This window comes from Heterodontus francisci, chromosome 1 (genome assembly GCF_036365525.1).
Source record: "Heterodontus francisci isolate sHetFra1 chromosome 1, sHetFra1.hap1, whole genome shotgun sequence".
Lineage (NCBI taxonomy): Eukaryota > Metazoa > Chordata > Chondrichthyes > Heterodontiformes > Heterodontidae > Heterodontus > Heterodontus francisci.
Window position 1 is genome coordinate 282,647,452 of NC_090371.1, and position 15,741 is coordinate 282,663,192.

Genomic DNA, 15,741 nt, shown 5'->3' on the forward strand with positions numbered 1-15,741 from the left:
CTCCCCCCTTCCCCTGCCTCTGTACTTGTTTAAAACCCATTACATTTCTAACTGTTTCCAGTTCTGATGAAAGGAGACACCCTTTGAAGACTTGTAAAAGACACGTAATATACTGTGATCACAGCTGCCACGATGTCATTGCAGAAGAGGAACCGTGCGATCTATGCTCAGCTGCTTTCCAGGATGCACCTCTGGCCACCACTCCTGCCTGCAACCAGGAGGACACCACCGTTCCATCTATGGGCTCCAGCCACATCAAGCAGCCAGTCCACCGTCTGGAAAATCCAGACGTCATGTGAAGAGTGCCCTCAACTGGCACGTTAATTGGCCTAATGGGTTACCCGCCACTGTGGGCAGGTGGACATTCCTTCAAAAAAACTCCAATAAATTGGTTAAACCGGATTTGGGGCGGCACAGTGGCGCAGTGGTTAGCACCGCAGCCTCACAGCTCCAGCGACCCGGGTTCGGTTCTGGGTACTGCCTGTGCGGAGTTTGCAAGTTCTCCCTGTGACCATGTGGGTTTCCGCCGGGTGCTCCAGTTTCCTCCCACAGCCAAAGACTTGCAGGTTGATAGGTAAATTGGCCATTGTAAAAATAGGAGAATAGTGGGGATGTGGTAGGGAATATGGGATTAATGTAGGATTAGTATAAATGGGTGGTTGTTGGTCGGCACAGACTCGGTGGGCCGAAGGGCCTGTTTCAGTGCTGTATCTCTCTATGACTTCATTCCCAAAAGCAGGTTCCCTGGAAAACAGGCTGGAGGCAGGAACATGCCGGCAGACCAGCACACCGACCGGTAGTGAGAAATTGCCGTGATTGCTCACCTCCAAAGCCACCTCCACCTCGGCATTAAAACTCAGCCCCTTAACTATGTTTCTCTCTGCACAGCTGCTGCCTGACCCATTAAGTATTTCCAGCATGTTCTGTTATTTCAGATTTCCTGCATCCACAGTATTTTGCTTTATTTACATTTATGACCCATAGTTTTGCTCTCTCCCGCCCCACCCATCTTCTTTACATCTACACTATCGAACCCTTCATAATTTTAAAGGCCTCAATCAAGTTATCCCTCAGCTTTCTCTTTTCGAGAGAAGAAACCCACCCTCTTAACATCAGTCATTGGCAAAATGCCAGATTCCATTATTAAGGAAGAAATAGCAGGACATTTAAAAAAACATAATACAATCAAACAGAGTCAACATGGTTTTATGAAAGGGAAGTCATGTTTGACAAATTTTTTAGAGTTCTTTGAGGATATAACAAACAGAGTGGATAAAGGGGAACCAGTAGATGTAGTGTATTTGGATTTTCAGAAGGCATTTGATAAGGTGCCACATAAAAGGCTATTGCACAACATAAGAGCTCAGGGTATTGGGGGTAATGTGTTGGCATGGATTGAGGAATGGCTAACACACAGAAGGCAGAGAGTCAGGATCAATAGGTCTTTTCAGGTTGGAAAACCGTAACTAGTGGGGTGCTAGAGCCTCAACTATTTACTATCTACATTAAAGACTTGGAGGAAGGGACAGAGTGTAGTGTATCCAAATTTGTTGACGATACAAAAATAGGTGGGAAGGCATGTTGTGATGAGGACAGAAAGAATCTGCAAAGGGATACAGATAGGTTAAGTGAGTGAGCAAAAACTTAGCAGATGGTGTTCAATGTGGGAAAGTGTGAGGTAATCCACTTTGGTAGGAAGAATAAAAAGGCAGATTATTATTTAGATGGAGAAAGACTACAAAATACTGCAGTACAGAGGGATCTGGGTGTTCTTGTACATGAAACACAAAAGGTTAGATTAGAGATACAGCACTGAAACAGGCCCTTCGGCCCACCGAGTCTGTGCCGACCATCAACCACCTAATTACTTGCATGCATGTGCAGCAAGTAATTAGGCAGGCAAATGGAATTTTGACCTTTATTGCTGGGGGGGGGGGGGGGGGTTAGAGTTTAAAAATAGGAAAATCTTGTTACAGCTGTACAGGGTGTTGGTGAGGCCACACCTGGAGTACTGTGTACAGTTTTGGTCCCTAGAACATAGAACATTACAGCGCAGTACAGGCCCTTCAGCCCTCGATGTTGCGCCGACCTGTGAAACCATCTGACCTACACTATTCCATTTTCATCCATATGTCTATCCAATGACCACTTAAATGCCCTTAAAGTTGGCGAGTCTACTACTGTATTTAAAGAAGGATATACTAGCATTAGAGGCAGTTCAGAAAAGGTTCACTAGGCTGATTCCTGGGATGAAGGGGTTGTCTTATCAAGAACGGATAAGCAGGTTAGGCCTTTATTCATTGGAGTTTAGAAGAATGAGAGGTGATCTTACAGAAACATAAGATTTTAAGGGGACTTGACAGGGTAGATGTTGAGAAGATGTTTCCACTAGTGGGGTAATCTCGAACTAGGGGACATAGTTACAAAATAAGGGGTCACTCATTTAAAACTGAGATGTGAAGGAATTTCTTCTCTCAGAGGGCGGTGAATCTCTGGAATTCTCTACCTCAGAGAGTTGTGGAGGCTCGGTCACTAAATGTATTTAAGGAGGAAGTAGATAGATTTTTGAAATCTCGGGGAGTCGAGGGTTATGCGGAGCAGGCCCGAAAGAGGAGTTGAGGCCTGGGACAGATCAGCCATGATCTTATTGAATGGCGGGGCAGGCTCGAGGGGCTGAATGGCCTACTCCTGCTCCTATTTCTTGTGTTCTCTTCAATCTTTCCCTATCGGTGTAACCTTAGTGTTCTGGTGTCATCCCTGTAAATATTTCTCATACCTTCTCTAGTATCTACATCCTTTTTTGTAATATGGAAAGCAGCATTGTACTCCTAAATGTGGTTTAATCATGCCTTTTACACATATTTAACGTAACTTCTCTCGGTTAATTTAACAGATAGTGGCTGAAAAACATAATAGGTTATTCTTCACACATCTGAAGCATGATGTGTATTATAACAACTTGTATTCATAGCATCTTTAACATAGCAAAATGTTCCAAGGTGCTTATTATGCACAAAAATCATTGGATTAGAAAGTCAGACTTTAGGTTCACCCAACATTCATGCTTAAACAGTAAATCCCACGTATTGAATTCACCATTTCCTTTGATAAGATAAAAGATCAACACTAACACATAATCTTACACTCTCACTGAAGCTCTACCTTGGTCCATCAGTCTGATTTTCCTATAAAATTGAAAAGCGAACACCAGCTGAAAGTTTGAACCAGAAAACCCAACACCAGGAGGCTCATTCTCACACTTCCCTTTCGTCAGCTGATCATATGCTGACTGATTCTTGGATCTGCTGAACTGGACTTGTTACAGATACTGAGATACCACAAATATCCAGAATGCTACTGCTCTGGCGCAACCTGATTTTATCGAAAACTATTAAATTTCCTCTTTTTTTCCTCCACCCACCCAACACAGCACCCCTCACCATCACCACCCCTACCCCACACCCTGCCATCTCCCCCCTCCATTGCCCACAGTTGGTTCTTCAGATATTCCTTGCTTTTTTGGCTCCATTTCTCTGTCTGGGCATCGGTTCCATAGATTGCTCATTTGGTCCTAAATCTAGCCTTCATATGTGAACCTGTGTCCCCTTGTCCTGCATTTGTAATTTGATCTATTTGCTAAACTTCCAACTCACAGACTCATGGGGCTGGATTTTCCCTCCGGGGGTTGGAAACAAAGGTCAGGACAATTTCCGGGTCCCGAACCTGTCCCAGAGGGGTGTAAACAGTTACTCACCTGTTACTTTCGCCGGAGAGGACAATTAAGGGTGGTAAGTGAGCTCTCGAGGCTGGAGGGCCAGAGACCATCCACCTTGAAAGGAGCAACAAGCTACAACGGAAGGTATGTCAGGGAGAGAACGCTTCAAAATGGAGGCACTCTCTCTCCAACGTTTTTGAAATCTTTACTTAGTTAGAGATACAGCACTGAAACAGACCCTTCGGCCCACCGAGTCTGCACCGATCATCAACCACCCATTTATACTAATCCTACACTAATTCCATATTCCTACCACATCCCCACCTGTCCTCATATTTCCCTACCACTTACCTATACTAGTGACAATTTATAATGGCCAATTTACCTATCAACCTGCAAGTCTTTGGCATGTGGGAGGAAACCGGAGCACCCGGAGGAAACCCACGCAGACACAGGGAGAATTTGCAAACTCCACACGGGCAGTACCCAGAATTGAACCCGGGTCGCTGGAGCTGTGAGGCTGCGGTGCTAACCATTGCGCCACTTAAAAAAGTAGATTTAGCAACCAGGCCACCACTGGGTTGGGGGCTGGGGGAAGGTGTGGAGCCCCTCTACAGGGCAAACTGTGGCTGCTCGTATACCCAGGCAGGCAGGGAGGATCTCTAGGCTTGCTTGGAGCGCTGCCCCCACTCCCACCCCACTCCAGGTGCCTACCTCGAGGCACCGAAACTGGTCCCCACCGCCTGTGGGTACCTGGAGGCCAACTGGAAAATTCCAGTCAGCCTCCTTTAATCGGCCTTAATTAGGCTCTTAATGATAGGCTCAATTAAGAGGCTCTTAGGCGCCATTTTCCCACACCCTCTTGGCCAGTCTGGTCAGAGAAGCGGACGCCTTTCCCATGTGCTTGTTCATTTCTGCATCTAGAGACAGGTTACTGGTGATAGTTGAGCCGAGGTAGGTGATCTCTTGAACCACTTCCAGAGCGTGGTCGCCGATATTGATGGATGGAGCATTTCTGACGTCCTGTCCCATGATGTTCGTTTTCTCGAGGCTGATGGTTAGTCCAAATTCGTTGCAGGCAGCCGCAAACCTGTCGATGAGTCTCTGCACTCTTCTGTGTGGGATGTTAATGTTATGACCAACGATAGCACTGCAGTATTCTATCATGTGTAGTGAAAATGGATTTAGTAGTAACCTTTAAAAAGGGGATTGGATACATACTTGGAAAGCAAACATTTTCAAGCGTAAAGTGCAAAGATGAAAAGAAAATGTGAAAGAGAAACAGATCTTGTGACTGATGGATAGATACATACCAAAGGACAAGGAATGAGATGTTGGGGAGTCCCAAGGGATGCCACCTACTGTTAAGCCACCTTGACAATAGAATCAGAAAGTCAAGTGGGATGAAGGAAATGGTGAAATTAACAGAAGCAGGGCTGGACATTGACAAATGTGCATGAAGATTTTTTTTTTCCAAAATATACTTTATTCATAAAAATCTGTAAAAAATACATTACCAGTTTTAAACAGCACCAAGTCAAAAAATACAAACAGTGCAAAGGAGGTCCGTTTGCTTCATTACAATGAGTTGCCTCACAGCCCTTCCATTTCACATTTGTCATGCCAATTACATTTTTACATTTTACAGCAAATGAAAATTTTCCCAATACAGTTCGAGGGGTTTCCCATGGATCCAGCCCCTCGGTTCAGCTTGGTGGGGGGACCTTACACAGTGGTCTTTCCCCATTGAGCCTTTGCTGCGGCTGTCCCAAGCTTTAGTGCGTCCCTCAGCACGTAGTCCTGGACCTTGGAATGTGCCAGTCTGCAACATTCAATCGTGGACAACTCTTAGCGCTAGAAGACCAGCACGTTTCGGGCAGACCAAAGGGCATCTTTCACCGAATTGATAGTCCTCCAGCAGCAGTTGATGTTTGTCTCAGTGTGCGTCCCTGGAAACAGCCCGTAGAGCACAGACTCCTGTGTTACAGAGCTGCTTGGGATGAACCTCGACAAAAACCAGTGCATCTCTTTCCACACCTGCTTTGCAAAGACACATTCCAGGAGTAGGTGGGCAACCGTCTCTTCCCCACCACGGCCACCGCGGGGGCATTGCGCAGAGGGGGCGAGACTTCGGGCATGCAGGAAGGATCTGACGGGGAGGGCTCTTCTCACCACCAGCCAAGCTACGTCTTGGTGCTTGTTTGAAAGTTCTGGTGATGAGGCATTCCGCCAAATGACTTTGGCAGACTGCTCCGGGAACCATCAGACAGGATCCACCGTCTACTTTTCCCGTAGGGCCTTGAGGACATTCTGTGCAGCCTGATGGATCGGTGGTCAAAGGTGTTTTCCCGCAGAAACTGCTCCATGAAGGATAGGTGGTACGGCACGTTCCAACTGCATGGAGCGTTCCACAGCAATGTGACCAGGCCGATCCTTCGCAACACCGGGGACAGATAGAACCTTAGCACGTAGTGACACTTGGAGTTTGCGTACTGGAGGTCTACATAAAGCTTGATGCTGCCGCACACGAAGGTGGCCATCAGGATGAGGGCCACGTTGGGTACATTTTTCCTGCCCTTATCCAGAGGTTTGAACATTGTGTCCCTCCGGCCCCGTCCATTTTAGATCCCCAGATGAAGTGGAAAATGGCTCGGGTGATCGCCACAGCGCAGGAGTGGGGGATGGGCCAGACCTGCACCACGTAGAGCAACAACGTGAGCACCTCGCACCTGATGACCAGGTTCTTGCCCACAATGGAGAGAGATCGCTGCCCCCACATGCTCAACTTTTGTTGTACCTTGGCTACTCGCTCCTCCCAGGTTTTGGTGCACGCCCCGGCCCTTCCAAACCATATCCCCAGCACCTTCAGGTAGTCAGACCTGACGGTGAAGGGGACAAAGGATCGTTCAGCCCAGTTCCCAAAGAACATGGCCTCGCTCTTGCCATGGTTAACTTTGGCTCCCGAGGCCAGTTCGAACTGGTCGCAGATGCTCATCAGTCTGCGAACGGACAGCGGATCCAAGCAGAAGATGGCGACGTCATCCGTGTACTGGGAGGTTTTAACCTGAGTGCCTCCACTGCCTGGGATTGTCACCCCTCTTATGCTCGCATCCTTCCTAATAGACTCAGCAAAGGGTTCAATACAGCAAACAAACACGACCGGGGAGAGAGGACAGCCCTGTCTGACTCCAGATTGGATCGGGAAACTTTCCGATTCCCACCCATTGATTGAGACTGCGCTACTGATGTTTGTGTAGAGCAGTTTGATCCAATTGCAGAGTCCCTCCCCAAACCCCATTTTGGAAAGCACGTCCATCATGTAGGTGTGCGATATCCTGTCAAAAGCCTTCTCCTGGTCCAGGCTGATGAGGCAGGTGTCCACCCTCCTGTCCCGTACATAGGCGATCGTATCCCTGAGTAGCGCGAGGCTATTGGAGATCTTCCTGCCGGATACACTACAGGTCTGATCAGGGTGAATCACCAACTCCAGAGCAGACTTGACTCGACTGGCTATGACTTTGGACAGAATCTTGTAGTCAACATTAAGCAGTGAGATGGGCCACCAATTTCTGATTTCTGCCCTCTCCCCCTTCCGCTTGTAGATGAGGGTGATGATGCCTTTCCTCATGGATTCTGACATGCTGCCAGCCAGGAGCATACTCTCGTATACTTCCAGCAGGTCCGGGCCGACCCAGTCCCACAGGGCCGAATACAACTCGACCGGTAAGCCGTCGCTTCCGGGAGTTTTACTCGTCTCGAAGGACTATACGACCTTTGTCAGCTCATCCAGAGTTAGCGGCTTGTCCAGTCTCTCCCTCCTGCTGTCATCTAAGATCTCTGTGATAGATGACAGGAAGGACTGGGGGGCTCTGCTGTCTGTGGGTTCACGTCATACAGCCCAGCATAAAAGGATTTGCTGATCCTTAGTATGTCGGACTGCGAAGGCGTTACCGAGCCACCCTCTTCCTTTAGGCTGCTGATAACAGAGCTCTCTCTGTGTACCTTTTGGAAGAAGTAACGCGAGCATGTCTCATCCTGCTCGATGGAGCGGACTCTGGACCGGAAGATGATCTTGGAGGCCTCCATGGCAAAGAGTGAGGCCTGCTGGCTCTTCACCTCTTGGAGGTCCTCCTTGACCTCAACCCCAATCGACTGCAGCCGGAGCAGATTTTGCATTCTTTTCTGGAGTCGGGACATTTCCCTCTGTCTCTCTCTCGCCCTCTGGACACCTTTGTGGATGAAGAACCTCTTGATGTTCTCCTTGATCGCTTCCCACCAGTGAACTGGAGACTCAAAGAGGGGTTTCACGGTGCTCCAACCTTTGTAATCCCTTTTGAGTTCCTCAACGTTCTCTGGGGTCAGCAGTGTAGCATTGAGCTTCCACGTCCCTCTGCCAACCCGCTGGTCGTCCTGTAAGTGACAGTCGGCCAGTAAGAGGCAGTGGTTGGAGAAGAACACCGGCTTGACGTCGGTGGATCCGACCGTGACAGCACGGGACATGAACAGGAAGTCAATCCCGTCCGATCTTGACCATGTGTATCTGCGCTGCGCTCCGTCTGCAGATTTGCTGAAGACGTCGTGCAGTTTGGCATCCACCACCGGAATATGGGGGTTGTAGAGGTGAATCGTCACCACCCGGTCACGTTGTGACGGAAGCGTGAGGATCGACAGTGGCGCCCGGTCCCCTTTCTCCTTGAACGCCTTCAGGAACTTGATGCATCCCGCCACGTTCCGGAACGTCACGTCGAAGTATCCACTGCTGGGGAAATCCTGCAGGCAGAAGATGTCCGTAGCTTGAAATCCACAGCAATCGAAGATGATTTTCTTGATGAAGAAGGTGCGATCGACCGGTGCATCTCCTTCCTTGTCCTTCACAACCACCCGAACGGTGTTGCGCACTCCCTGGCCTGAAGATCGCAGATTGGTTATAGCCATTTTACTCAAAGCCTACCCAGGATCAAAAAGCAATGATCATGGTCTCTTCTCTGCCAAGTAAGCACTGATAAGAACAGATACTACACTTGATCTTAGCCAAAAGGCCGAGAAGCGACAAATGTGCATGAAGATGGTGAGAGTTGTAAGGATGCTAGAGCAGGAGATAATCAGAATCTCAAAGGTGTTCAAGAGGTGCTGCAGGCTGTTTGGAAGGATCTGAACATTTTTGAAGAACTGATGCTTGCCCTGAGGCATATACCTCCTGGAATACCATTATCTCAAAATTAGATTAGATTAGATTAGAGATACAGCACTGAAACAGGCCCTTCGGCCCACCGAGTCTGTGCCGAACATCAACCACCCATTTATACTAATCCTACACTAATCCCATATTCCTACCAAACATCCCCACCTGTTCCTATATTTCCCTATCACCTACCTATACTAGTGGCAATTTATAATGGCCAATTTACCTATCAACCTGCAAGTCTTTTGGCTTTCTTTTTATTAGAACATTACAGCGCAGTACAGGCCCTTCGGCCCTCGATGTTGCGCCGACCTGTGAAACCATCTGACCTACACTATTCCATTTTCATCCATATGTCTATCCAATGACCACTTAAATGCCCTTAAAGTTGGCGAATCTACTACTGCTGCAGGCAGGGCGTTCCACGCCCTTACTACTCTCTGAGTAAAGAAACTACCTCTCACATCTGTCCGAAATCTATCACCCCTCAACTTGAAGCTATGTCCCCTCGTGTTTGCCATCATCATCCGAGGAAAAAGACTCTCACTATCCACCCTATCTAACCCTCTGATTATCTTATATGTCTCTATTAAGTCACCTCTCCTCCTCCTTCTCTCCAACGAAAACAACCTCAAGTCCCTCAGCCTTTCCTCGTAAGACCTTCCCTCCATACCAGGCAACATCCTAGTAAATCTCCTCTGCACCCTTTCCATAGCTTCCACACCCTTCCTATAATGCGGTGACCAGAACTGCACGCAATACTCCAGGTGCGGTCTCACCAGAGTTTTGTACAGCTGCAGCATGACCTCGTGGCTCCGAAACTCGACCCCCCTACTAATAAAAGCTAACACACCATATGCCTTCTTAACAGCCCTATTAACCTGGTTAGCAACCTTCAGGGATTTATGCACCTGGACACCAAGATCTCTCTGTTCATCTACACTACCAAGAATCTTCCCATTAGCCCAGTACTCTGCATTCCTGTTACTCCTTCCAAAGTGAATCACCTCACACTTTTCTGCATTAAACTCCATTTGCCATCTCTCAGCCCAGCTCTGCAGCCTATCTATGTCCCTCTGTACCCTACAACATCCTTCGGCACTATCCACAACTCCACCGACCTTAGTGTCATCTGCAAATTTACTAACCCACCCTTCTCCACCCTCATCCAGGTCATTTATAAAAATGACAAACAGCAGTGGCCCCAAAACAGATCCTTGCGGTACACCACTAGTAACTAAACTCCAGGATGAACATTTGCCATCAACCACCACCCTCTGTCTTCTTTCAGCTAGCCAATTTCTGATCCAAAGCTCTAAATCACCTTCAACCCCATACTTCCGTATTTTCTGCAATAGCCTACCGTGGGGAACCTTATCAAACGCCTTACTGAAATCCATATACACCACATCCACTGCTTTACCCTCATCCACCTGTTTGGTCACCTTCTCGAAAAACTCAATAAGGTTTGTGAGGCACGACCTACCCGTCACAAAACCGTGCTGACTATCGCTAATGAACTTATTCTTTTCAAGATGATTATAAATCCTGTCTCTTATAACCTTTTCCAACATTTTACCCACAACCGAAGTAAGGCTCACAGGTCTATAATTACCAGGGCTGTCTCTACTCCCCTTCTTGAACAAGGGGACAACATTTGCTATCCTCCAGTCTTCCGGCACTATTCCTGTCGACAATGACGACATAAAGATCAAGGACAAAGGCTCTGCAATCTCCTCCCTAGCTTCCCAGAGAATCCTAGGATAAATCCCATCTGGCCCAGGGGACTTATCTATTTTCACACTTTCCAAAATTGCTAACACCTCCTCCTTGTGAACCTCAATCCCATCTAGCCTCGTAGCCTGAATCTCAGTATTCTCAACAACATTTTCTTTCTCTACTGTAAATACTGACGCAAAATATTCATTTAACACTTCCCCTATCTCCTCTGATTCCACACACAACTTCCCACTACTATCCTTGATTGGCCCTAATCTAACTCTAGTCATTCTTTTATTCCTAATATACCTATAGAAAGCCTTAGGGTTTTCCCTGATCCGATCCACCAATGACTTCTCGTGTCCTCTCCTTGCTCTTCTTAGCTCTCCCTTTAGATCCTTCCTGGCTAGCTTGTAGCTCTCAAGCGCCCTAACTGAGCCTTCACATCTCATCCTAACATAAGCCTTCTTCTTCCTCTTGACAAGCGCTTCAACTTCTTTAGTAAACCACGGCTCCCTCGCTCGACAACTTCCTCCCTGCCTCACAGGTACATACTTATCAAGGACACACAGTAGCTGCTCCTTGAATAAGCTCCACATTTCGATTGTTCCCATCCCCTGCAGTTTCCTTCCCCATCCCACGCATCCTAAATCTTGCCTAATCGCATCATAATTTCCTTTCCCCCAGTTATAATTCTTGCCCTGCGGCTTGTGGGAGGAAACCGGAGCACCCGGAGAAAACCCACGCAGACACAGGGAGAACTTGCAAATTCCACACAGGCAGTACCAGGAATCGAACCCGGGTCCCTGGAGCTGTGAGGCTGCGGTGCTAACCACTGCGCCACTGTGCCGCTCGGATCCACCAATGATTCCGCTTAAAGCAAGATCATTGGTGGATCCGAGCGAGAACAAAATCTTTTGAAGTGTTGACAAGGTGACTGACTGTGGCTATATCCATCGAAATATAGGAAGCAGGACTGTCTTGTTTTTCAGGTTGTCGGCAATGTACCGAGATAATCTGCATAAACATCAATAAAGGAGGAGGAATGTAAAGATTGTGTATTTGAGTACAAGTTAGTCTCACAGAAACTGAGACTGCATTGAGGCTTTTCCAGATTGCAGAAAATATGGTGCAGATGTTGACGGGTATGCCATCAATTTAGAAACATGGCACTCTGTGAAGAGAATCCCAACCAAGCTACAAACGCATAGAGTAGCAATACTACTGGGGTGTCCCATCATACCACTGATGTTTCAAGTGCAAATGGCAGTGATGCTGAGGGGGGTGGAGGTGAACACAAAAGATAAAAACATAAGAATGTAAGAAATAGGAACATGAGTAGGCCATTCAGCCCCTCAAGCCTGCTCCACCATTCAATACGATCATGGCTGATCTTCTGCCTCAACTCCACTTTGCTGCCCACTCGCCATATCCCTTTGTTCCCTGAGACACCAAATATTCGTCTATCCCAGCCTTCAATGTGTTCAACGATGGAGCATCCACAACCCTCTGGGGTAGAGAATTCCAAAGATTCACAACCCTTTGAGTGAAGAAATTTCTCCTCATCTCAGTCCTAAATGATCAACCCCTTATCCTAAAACTGTGCCCCTTTGTTCTAGATTCCCCAGCCTGGGAAGCAACCTCACAGTGTCTACCCTATTGATCCCCTTCAGAATCTTGTATGTTTCAATGAGATCACCTCTCACTCTTTTAAACTCCAGAGTATAGGCCCAATTTACTCAGCCTCTCATCATAGGACAACCCTCTCATCCCAGGAACCAATCTTGTGAACGTTCATTGTACTGTCTCCAATGCAGGTATATCCTTCCTTAAATATGGAGATCAAAACTGCACATAATATTCATGGTGTGGTCTCAGCAAATCGCTGTACAATTGTAGCAAGAATTACTTAATCTTGTACTCCAATTCCCTTGTAATAGAGGCCTACATGCCACTTGCCTTCCTAATTGTTTGCTGCACTTGCATGCAACTTTCTGTGTCCCTTGTACGAATACACCCAAGTCTCTCTGAACATCAACATTTAGAAGTTTCATGCCTTTTAAAAATATTCCGCTTTTCTGCTCTTACTACCCAAATGAATAACCTCACCTTTCCCCAAATTATACTCCATCTGCCATCTTGCAGGGATACACAGAAAATAACAGTGGAGTAGGACTAGATAAATTGTTCCTGCAGAGAGTTGCCATGGACTCATCAGGCCGAATGGCCTCCTCTTTTCATGATCTGAGAACTGGTTAACGGACAGAAAACAGAGAATAGGAATAAGTGGGTCATTCTCAGGTTGGCAGGCTGTGACTAGTGGGGTACTGCAAGGATCAGTGCTTGGGCCCCAGCTGTTCACAATCTATATTAATGATTTGGATTTTTTTTTTAATGGGAATTGGGCATCACTGGTTAGGCCAGCGTTGATAATCTATCCCTAATGCCTTGAACTGAGTGGCTTGCTAGGCCATTTCAGAAGGCATTTAAGAGTCAACCACATTGATGTGTGTCTGGAGTCAGATGTAGGCCAGACCAGGTAAAGACAGCTGATTTCCTTCCCTAAAGGACATTAGTGAAGCAGATGGGTTTTTACAACAATCAACAATGGTTTCATGGTCACCATTAGACTAGCTTTGTTTTTAAATTTCAGATTTATTAATTAAATTCAAATTTCACCATCTACCCTGTTGGAATTCGAACCCATGTCCCCGGAGGACTAGCCTGGACCTCTGGATTACTAGTCCAGTGACATTACCACTACGTCACCACCTCCCCAAAAGTAATATTTCCAAGTTTGCTGATGACACAAAACTAGGTGGAAATGTGAGTTGTGAGGTGGATGCAAAGAGGCTTCAACAGGGTTTAGACAGGCTAAGTGAGTGGGCAAGAACATAGCAGATGGAATATAATGTGGAAAAATGTAAAGTTATCCACTTTGATAGGAAAAACAGAAATGCAAAATATTTCTTCAATGGTGAGAGACTGGGAAGTGTTGATGTACAAAGGGACACTGTATTCATATATGTCCTGGACTTACTGCAGTGTTCCAGTGAACATCAACGCAAGCTCGAGGAACAGCATCTCATTTACCGATTAGGCACACTACAGCCTGCCGGACTGAACATTGAGTTCAATCATTTCAGAGCATGATGGACCTCCCATTTTACTTTTATTTTGAGTTCTTTTTTCTTTTTTAATTTTATTTTTATTTGTTTCATCATTCATTTTTTTTAATGACTGTTTTTCTATCTAATCACACCCTCTCTGCACTAACACTTTGTCTTTCATCACATTATTTACACACCCTTTGCCTTTGTTCCATGACCTTCTGGTCAGTTATTCTCTGTGACCTTGTCCTATCTACACCTTCCCTTTTGATATCTCTTGCCCCACCCCCGCTTTATTTGCTTAAAACCAATTACATTTCTCACCTTTGCCAGTTCTGAAGAAGGGTCACTGACCTGAAACGTTAACTCTGCTTCTCTCTCCACAGATGCTGCCAGACCTGCTGAGTATTTCCAGCTTTTTGGTTTTATTTAAAGAAATCATGGAGCCAGCTTTAGTTAGTGGGTCACAGTCAGTTTAGACTCATCTTGGAAGGTATTTATGTTGTGAGGAAAAGTTACCAAACGGCAACATGTTTGGGGAGGTTGGGGGTCTGATAATCTAGGTAAAGGAACGGTCCCAAGAGACTCGGAAATGGAGTAAATAGGCTGCTTTTCCCATTTCTCTGGGGTTTCCATGATCTTCACTAAAGTGAGTGGGATAAGAAACAGGAGTAGACCAAGCAGACCCTCAAGCCTGCTCCGTCATTCAATATGATCAAGGCTGATCTGTCTCAACCACTTTCCTGTCTACTCCCTGTACCCCTTGATTCCGAGCGATCAAAAATCTGTCTATCTCAGCCTTGAATATATTCAACAATATAGTATCCACAACCCTCTGGGGTAGAGAATTCCAAAGATTCACAACCCTTTGAGTGATGAAATTTCTCATCTCAGTCCTAAATGATCGACCCCTTAACCTGAGACTGTGCCACCGTGTTCTGGATTCCCCAGCCAGGGGAAACAACCTCTCAGTGTCTACCCTGTCAAGCCCCTTCAGAATGGAGGAACCCACAGCCCCAGCCCTTGCAGAATTTCTACATTCAGTAAGTCTCTATGGCACTACACTGCACTATTCATAGTTCAAGTGCAACAACAAAATATATTGATTTTCTGGCACAGGCATTAAGAAATCCTGCTCAAACACTACACAACGTTAACAAAAAGCAAAGGGCCATGATACAATTGATAACAACTAGTCCCAAAGGGCAGTGAAAATCTGTTTCTGGGCAATAACCTTGGCGTTATTTATACTGTGTTTTTTTTAACAAAGTTCAACAGCACATTTTGAGATGATATATTTTCACATTGCAGAACTACAAAGCTGCATATGCCATTTGCATAAAATATATCTCAGTGAATTAATGAAATGATCGCCCCTGCCTATCTCTCTAAATTTCCCCAACCCTCCGAGATCTCTGCCCTCTTCCAATTCTGGCCTCCCTAATTTTAATCGCTCCACCATTGGAGGCCATGCCTTCAGCTGGAATTCCCTCCCTAAACCTCTCCACCTCACTCTCCACCTTTCAGACAGTCCTTACCAAGCTTTTAGTCACCAGTCCTGATAGCTCCTTGTATGACTCAGTGTCAGATTTTGTTTGATAATGCTTCTGTGATCTGCTTTGGGAGGTTAAAGGCACTATAGAAACATTAATTATGCTGTTGTTGAATTGCGGTTTATGTGGGAATATATATTGTAGGTTTATCTTGCAAACTCTTCAGTGTTATTCGTTCTTTCTCCTGTGGAAGAGGTTATAGCACATCTCTGTTTACAAGTTCAGAAAGGTATTTTCAACCCTGCCCGTCAGGTGAAACCAGGTGAAAGGCGATTAAAATCACCCATGTGACCTACCCACCAAGGTTTGCCATCTTCCCACAAGTGATAGAGAAATCTGCTGGGTTCCTTCCTTATACATCCAGATCCCGTGCTCCAGTGATCTAACAGCAGTGATTAAACTGCAGGAAGTACTTTAAAAACTCTTACGTGCATTCGGATGTCCCGAGGTTGTGTAAGGCAC

The 15,741-nt window shown here is 46.3% G+C and overlaps 1 protein-coding gene, 1 long non-coding RNA gene and 1 pseudogene across 3 annotated transcripts in view; 1 reads left to right on the top strand and 2 right to left on the bottom strand.

Moving 5' to 3' along the window:
• LOC137377149 (uncharacterized) overlaps positions 1 to 15,741 on the top strand; it is a 152,047-nt gene that overhangs the window by 98,536 nt on the left and 37,770 nt on the right. The gene's annotated exons all lie outside the window — the stretch shown is intronic.
• The window catches only part of LOC137377141 (broad substrate specificity ATP-binding cassette transporter ABCG2-like), a 111,471-nt gene that overhangs the window by 76,876 nt on the left and 18,854 nt on the right, over positions 1 to 15,741 (bottom strand). The gene's annotated exons all lie outside the window — the stretch shown is intronic.
• LOC137377774 (U2 spliceosomal RNA) lies at positions 8,636 to 8,766 on the bottom strand (annotated as a pseudogene).